This window comes from Hipposideros armiger, unplaced genomic scaffold, assembly GCF_001890085.2.
Source record: "Hipposideros armiger isolate ML-2016 unplaced genomic scaffold, ASM189008v1 scaffold_476, whole genome shotgun sequence".
Taxonomy (NCBI): Eukaryota; Metazoa; Chordata; class Mammalia; order Chiroptera; family Hipposideridae; genus Hipposideros; species Hipposideros armiger.
The window spans coordinates 505,409-511,348 of NW_017731826.1; the positions used below are offsets into that span (position 1 = coordinate 505,409).

The 5,940-nt window shown below is 39.0% G+C and overlaps 1 pseudogene; it reads left to right on the plus strand.

Annotated features, from left to right (window-relative positions):
- Positions 1–5,138: 5,138 nt before the first annotated feature.
- Positions 5,139–5,494, plus strand: LOC109395539 (non-histone chromosomal protein HMG-17 pseudogene; annotated as a pseudogene).
- The last annotated feature ends 446 nt before the right edge of the window (positions 5,495–5,940 follow it).

The following is a 5,940-nucleotide window of genomic DNA, read 5'->3' on the forward strand; positions in this document are numbered from 1 at the left end:
CTACTTCAAAACTTTTTAAAAAGCTTTCTAAGTAACTTTTGAATTATGTAATGATAGATACAGTTACAGAATGATGTAATTTATATTTAAATTACCTCAAGACAATGTCACACATGTTCTGTGAGTGCATATGCATGTTCTCATTGAGCAGACAAACATCTGAAAGTGTGCCGTTGTTCCTCCCACTAAGCACAACTCAAAACCCTGGACATTATATATAAAACAAACATAAGAAGACTCAAAAAGGAAGAATGAGCAAGGCAATTTTGCTAGGGACTCAGGAACCAAGGAATGACACAGTGGCGGTTTCCTTGAATATTTTTTTTGCCTCATAGGTGCTAGACTTGAACCTGAAGAGTCAGCAACCCAGAAAGCCCAATGAGCACAGACCAAAAAAGCTCTAACAAAAGCCAGTTCTGTCTAGCCAAAGGACCAGAAAGGGGCATCCTAGGAAGAAAGAAAGTTTTAGACAATAATCAGTCTACTCTAACCAAGCATCACAGAAAAAACTGTGGCCCCAGCCACTCCCATGGCAGCAAAGTCCTAGATTTCCACCTCTGTGAGGCTGTGAAGAAGGGCCACACACCCCTGCCAGAGTCGTGTCAAAGAAAGTCAAGTGTGGAGCTGGGACTGTCATCCCCACCAGCTGTGTAAGTGAAAGCCACACGGAAGCTGGAACTCCCACTCCACTGGCAGTAGTGAGGATCTCTCATCCCCACCTCAGGTGTGAACAGAGGCTGAGTGAGGAGACTGAGCTTCTTATTCTACCTGGTTGTAAGAAGGGGTTGCCCCTACTTTCCCTGTTAGAAAGACCCAGCAGAAGGTTTAAATAAGATCCAGAACCTCACAACATAATATGAAATTGTCCAGACTTCTGAAGAGAATTACTAGTCATACTAAGAATCAGGGGAATGTCAAATGAAAATGGATATTCAATAGATGCTAACATCAAGATGACAAAGATATTAGAATTATCTGACAAAAATTTAAAAACTGGGCTGGCCGAGTGGCACGTTGGTTAAAAGCTGGCTTGGGACGCCAGCTCTGAGCAGCAGGGCCCCAGTTCGGATCTCACATGAGGGCCAGTGACACTGCCCTCTACAGCTAAGATGGTGAACAACAGCTTGACCTGGAGCTGGGCTGCCATGAGTCGCTGGCGACGGCGTAGGCTGCAGCCCCTGCTGCAGTGGGCTGCCATAAGCTACCATGTGTTGCCGGCAGCCAGCGTGAGTAGCCAGAGCCTGTGTGAGCTGCCAAAAGCCGCTGTGAACAGCCGCCCAGAGGCCGGCAACCAATCTGCCTCACCTGGAAAGGTGCAATGATAATACCAACATGGGCCAGTCCTCCACACTAGACTGAAGAACGAAAGGACAGCAACTTGTCTGTTCCTCTTCCCCTGATTCCTCAGCACTGTTCCCCTTTCCCAATTCTCCAATAAAATCTTAAAAAAAAAATTTTTTTTAAAGCAGTCTTAATAAAATTGACTCAACAAGCAATTACAAGTATGCTTGAAACAAAGGGAAAATGAATGTTTCAGCAAAGAAATAGAAGTTATAATGAAGAACCAAAATAAAATTTTAGAACTGAAAAATACAATAACTGAAATAAGTGGATGGGCTCAACAAATGAAGGAGACAGAGGGGTAAAAATCACTGAACTGGAAGATAAAATAGAAATTATCAACTTGAATAACAGAGGGGAAAATAGAAGGAACAAAAAAATGAACAGAGCCTCAGGGACCTGAGAAGCTGTAAGGAAAAGCTTTAGCATTCATGTCATTCAAGTCCTGGAAGGAAAAGAAAAGATGGGTGGACTGAAAAAGTGGCCAAAAAAATAAGGGCTGAAAACTTTCCAAATTTGGCAAGAGACATAGACCTGCAGGTATAAGAAACTGAATCATAAAACCAGAGAAATCCATGCCAAGATACATGATAATTAAATTTTTGAAACATAAAGACAAAGAAAACAATCATGAATGCTGCTAGAGAGAAATGATCCATTCAAATGACAGTGGACTTTTTTTTTGGATTAACATTTTTTTAATGTTCTTTTTGGGTGTCTTGCTGGCAACATAATTAAGGAACACTAACAAGTGTTCATGCGAAGGCAGTATGATTGCTCTCAGTATGATACAAAGTGATTTTCAGGCCGATAACTCCCTTTTCAATGGACATGTAATAACACACAATATGCATGTGCTGAAATTGATCTCTGTGCACTCAGATGTTCCTTAGATTTTGAAAAAAAATCAGAAACAGTGGATTTTTTATCAGAACCATGAAGGTTAGCAGGGAGTGGCATAGTATTTTTCAGATGTTAAAAGAAGAAAACTGTCAACTCAGACTCCTCCAGTGAAAATATCATTCTCATTCACAGGTGAAGGAAAACTGAGAGAATTTCTCAGTAGCAGACTTACCTTAAAAATTGGCTAAAGAAATTTCTTTAAACAGAAAATAAATAATAAATAAGAAAACTTAGAACATCAAGAAGGAAGAAAGAATGTGGCAAACAAAAATATAGGTAAATACAACAGACTTTCTTTCTTCGCTTGAATTTTCTAAATGACCTTTGATGGTTGAAACAAAATATAGCACTGTCTGATCTGGTTCTAAACATATGAAGAGGAAATATTTAACACAATTTTGTTATATGTGAGAGAGGATAAAAGACTTAAACAAAGGTAACAATTTCTATACTTTACTCAAACTGGCAAAACAATGACACCAGTACACTGTGATAAGTTATTTATATATAATGTAATACCTAGAACAACCACTAAAAAGTGTATATACGAAGAGTGCAAAAAAAATGTATACAAGTGGACACTTTGATCAATGTTGCTCAAGCAGTAGTTCATTCACCATAATTAGAAGTGTCTGGACACTGATGGTAACCACTTTGAGCACCTCTTGTAATTGCAGAAGTCAAACGTGACTTGTATTCACCTTTTGTTATCAGTATATATTGAGTATTACAATTTTTATAGTTTTTTCCTTTTTTAAAATGTATATATATATATATCACTAAAATTAAAAAAGCTATACAAAGAGATATACTCAAAAACACTAGGAATAAATTAAGATGGCAATCTAAAAAATGTTCAAGTAACACAAGAAGGGCAGAAAATATAAAACAAAAATTTTAAACAACAAAAAAAAATTAAATGGAAGACTTAAGACCTAACAGATCAATAATTACATTAAATGTAAGTAGTAAGACTATACCAATCAAAAAACAGAGACTGGCAGAGTGGATTTTTGAAATATATCCCAATTATATGCTGTTTGCAAGAAGCTCACTTCAAATATAATGATATAAGCAGTAAGAGAGTAAAAGAATGAAAAAGGATATATCATGCAAGCATTAATAAAAAAAAAAGCAAGAATGACTATATTAATATTAACCAAAGTACACTTCAGAGCAAAGAAAATTACCAAAGACAGAGAGACACGTTATGTAATAATGGAAATAATGCACCAAGAAGACATAGCAACCCTAAATGTATACACACCAAACAACAGAGCTACAAAATATGTGAAGCAAAATCTAATAGAACTGAAAAAAGAAATAAACAAACCCACAGTTATAGTTAGAGACTTCAACACTCCTTTTTCAATAATTCATAGAGCTACTGACGGAATATTAGCATGGATATAGCACTCAACAACACCATCAACCAACAAGATTATACCAGCATTTATAGAACACAACAACAAACAACAGCACAATACATATTTTTTCAAGTTCCTACAGAAAAATATCAAATATATCATATCCTGAACCATAAAACAAATCTCAATAAATTTAAAAGAATTGAAATCACACAATATTTTCTTTGACCACAATGAAATGAAACTAGAAATCAATAGCAGAAAGACAACAGGAAAATCTTTGAACACTTGGAAACACAACGCAGTTCTAAATAATCCATGGATCAAAGAGGAAGACTCAAGGAAAATTAAAAAAATACATTGGAGTAAATGAAAATAAAAATATAACCTATCAAAATTTGTGGAACACAGCTACAGCAGTGATTAGAGGGAAATATGTAGCACTTAATGCCTATAATATAAGAAAAGCTCTAAAATTCCCCATGTATTAGTTTACTAAGGATGCCATAACAAATATGACAGGCTTAAACAACATAAATTTATTTGCTCACAGTTTTGGAGGCTAAAAGTCCAAGATCAAGGTGGAATCAGGTTTGGTTTCTTTTGGGGCTTCTTCCTTGGCTTGTAGATGGCTGTCTTCTTGCTATGTCCCTCTGTCTGTGTGTGCCTGTGTCCTACTCTCCTCTTCTTATATGGACACTAGTCATATTGGATTAGGGCCCCATCCATAAAACCTCATTTTATCTTACTTCTTCTTTATTTTTCTTTCTAAGATTTTATTGAGGAGTTGGGGCAGGGGAACAGTGTTGGGGAATTGGGGAAGGGGAACAGCCTAGTTTTTGTCCTTCAATCTTAGTTGTGGAGGGCTCAGCTAGCTCAGCTCCAAGTCCAGTCGCCATCCAGCCACCTGTCAGCAGCTGTTGGCCACTCAGCCCCAGGTGCCGTGTTCAATCTTAGTTGGGTGTGGGCATAGCCCACATCCCATGCGGAAGTCCAACCAGTAACCTTGTTGTTAGGAGCATGTGCTCTCACCAGCTGAGCCATCCTGCCACCTGTTGGCAGCTCAGCAGCAGCTCAGCTCAGGCGCAGCTCACTGGCTCATGTGGGAATCGAACCAGCGACCCTGTTGCCCAGAGCTCACGCTCTTAACCAACTGAGCCACTTGGCCAGCCCTTACCCTACTTCTTCGAAGGCCCTATCTCCAAATACAGTCACATTCTGATGTACTCAGGTTTAGGACTTCAACATATGAATTTCAGAAAAACATGATTCAACCCATAACACTCCTCAAGAACCTACAAAAAGAAGAGCAAAATAACTGCAAAGCAGACAGAATGAAAGAAATAGTAAAAATAGGAACAGAAGTCGATGACGTTGAAAACAAAAACAGTATAGAAAATCAACAAAACAAAGAGTTGGTCCTTGGAGCAGTGTGAAGAAGAGGTGAGAACGACCACCGGACCGACTACAGCTCGCGCACCGCTGCATCCCCGCGTCCAGCGTCTATGTTCCGCCGCCGTCGCCATCATGCCCAAGAGAAAGGCTGAAGGGATGCTAAAGGAGATAAAGCCAAGGTGAAGGACGAACCACAGGGAAGATCCGCAAGGTTATCTGCTAAACCTGCTCCTCCAAAGCCAGAGCTCAAGCCTAAAAAGGCCCCTGCAAAGAAGGGAGAAAAGGTACCCAAAGGGAAAAAGGGGAAAGCTGATGCTGGCAAGGATGGGAATAACCCTGCAGAAAACGGAGATGCCAAAACAGACCAGGCACAGAAAGCTGAAGGTGCTGGAGATGCCAAGTGAAGTGTGTGCATTTTTGATAACTGTGTACTTCTGGTGACTGTACAGTTTGAAATACTATTTTTTATCAAGTTTTATAAAAATGCAGAGTTTTGTTTTACTTTTTTTTTAAGCTATGTTGTTAGCACACAGAACACTTCATTGTTGTTTTTTGGGGAAGGACATATATTATTAATAGAATGTCTCCAAAGCTGGATTGACATAGGGAAAAACACCTTTTCCCCACTAGTTTTGAGAGACTGCCTCTTGGTTCCTGGGAGGAGGGATCCCTTGATGTTGATACACATTAGCCACCTTGGCACAAACACCTTGTGGAGTGGAAAAACTCAAATTTGTTTTTATGTCCTCTTCTCTCTCTCCACCTTAAGCATAAACTTGACTCCCTTAAATCCAGAGACCTGTTGGGATATGACCCAGAAAAATTGGTTACCAGTATGTCAGGCAATTCGGACTTGATAGTGTCACCATTGAGACGGCATCCCTCAAAAGAGTAGCAGTTCCATTTTTATATTGTGGACCTACAGATTGATAAT